Genomic DNA, 1,869 nt, shown 5'->3' on the forward strand with positions numbered 1-1,869 from the left:
TATGTATCACGCATCAGCGCTCACTCCTTATGTTGGTACCAGAGATGCCCGTGAAGTTCCTGTTAACGTTATACGCCGTCGAGGGCGTCCACGGAAGACCCAGAAGTAGGCTGCCTCATCGGGACGATTTCAGCATCCTAGGGGGAGACTGAAGCAATCTCATAGTTCTTAATTTCTAAATTTCTCTAATTGTTTATTTCACATATTATTGTTCGTTTGTGGATCAATGTAAACACTATGTAATATTGTAATAGATTGTCTAACTCGAGATAGAAAATGCAACCCAGTGGGGTTTTGTTATACAAATGTAACCTACTACTTGTGAAGTTCGTAGCAACCCTTGCAGCAATGCCGTTGCTCTGTAGTGTATATAAGTCGCCTTGCTGGTCATAAAATGTTAATTAGCTTCGAGCTTGCGAACGTGTCGGACGTGCGTGCACAATAATATTTTGGGCAGCATCCCCCGACCTTTCAAGCATTGCATTACAGAAATAAAGTGTTATTGTTGTACACATAAGTTGAGTTTGTCTCTATTTAACCCAACAACGCAAGTTGCGAAGGTTTTCTCGACGGAACGACAAGGAAGCTGCGCGCACGATATTGCTTTGGGCAGCACTTCCTGTTCACAAATGAGCTACAGCTTACGCTCATCGAGCAACTCCAGCGTTCCAGCGACACTCACGAGCGTTCCATTGGCATCCGACGTGGAGCCACAACCAGCGACACTCACGAGTGTTTTAAATTTACTTATATTTCCAAACATTTTATTGCCTTTTGCGGTTTTCACTCCGTAAGCAATTATCCAAAATTCTTCAGAGTTGGATGGAATGGTTCTGAGAGAAGTTATTCCATGGGAAAGTTAAAAGATTTAAATATTCAGTTTCCGCTGCTTTCCTTTCCTTCAAAGTCAAATAGTGAATTGGCAGGTCCCTGAAACAGGCCCTCTTGTGATTCACACACTTTTCTGGTGACAAAATCAAATCTTTTTTATAAGCATTTAATTGACTAGGTAATCGTTTCAAAAGTTCTTCGATTAGGGTGATTTAATATTTTTTACAGTCTTTTAATAAGCTTCCTAAGTCAAGTTTATCACGCAGTTCATTAGCCTCTGCTGTAAAATTATCGTGGAAAACTAAGTTTTGTATATTTTTATAATTGGAAAGAATTTGTTTGAAGGGGAAAAATCTCCAAAAATCGCCAATGGCGATTTCATAAATTTTTACGCGCAAATATCAAAAACAAAATCGCCAAATTGGCGCGAAATCGCCAAATCTGGACGCTGTCACTAGCTCCGCCATCTTACTTGCCTTGTTTGTTAAAAAAAAAAATTTCTTTGCACGTGTACGATTTGCCAGGGGTCCCTGCTCGGACGCCAATTGTAACGAAGCGTTTTTGCTGCCCCGACCTTCTTCTACAATGCTGGGGTATACTCTATTGACTAAATCTCTTACTTTCTATAAAAAACATATAACAAAACAAGTAAGAAAGTCTAAGTTCGGGCGGAGCCGAACATTAAATACCCGGCGCAAGTATTAAATATATGATTTTCACCTTTCCGAAAGCTACCGCTACATGGTAAGCCGGTGTGTATCAATTCTGAGTAAATTAGCGTCCTTAAATTTCGAAATATTGAAGTTTCAAGCATTTCTGAAATTTGCCGTTATATGATAAGTGGTCGTAATTTTAATCTGATTCCAATCATTTTCAACGGTTTGCTTCTATGCCGCAAGCACAATAATCATACCGAGTTTGGTACAAATTGGTAGAACGGTTACCGATATACATATATGTGATCATAAGTGGGCGGTGTCACGCCCATTTTCCAAAATTTTATCATAAACGTATTTCTTGGTAGAGAATTGTTGCAAG

The 1,869-nt window shown here is 39.6% G+C and overlaps 1 protein-coding gene across 2 annotated transcripts in view; it reads right to left on the reverse strand.

Annotated features, from left to right (window-relative positions):
- The window catches only part of LOC108359614 (diphthine--ammonia ligase), a 176,657-nt gene that overhangs the window by 125,819 nt on the left and 48,969 nt on the right, over positions 1-1,869 (reverse strand). The window lies entirely within an intron of this gene.

This window comes from Rhagoletis zephyria, unplaced genomic scaffold (assembly GCF_001687245.7).
Source record: "Rhagoletis zephyria isolate East Lansing unplaced genomic scaffold, Rhagoletis_zephyria_1.1 Rzeph_scaffold_00421, whole genome shotgun sequence".
Taxonomy (NCBI): domain Eukaryota; kingdom Metazoa; phylum Arthropoda; class Insecta; order Diptera; family Tephritidae; genus Rhagoletis; species Rhagoletis zephyria.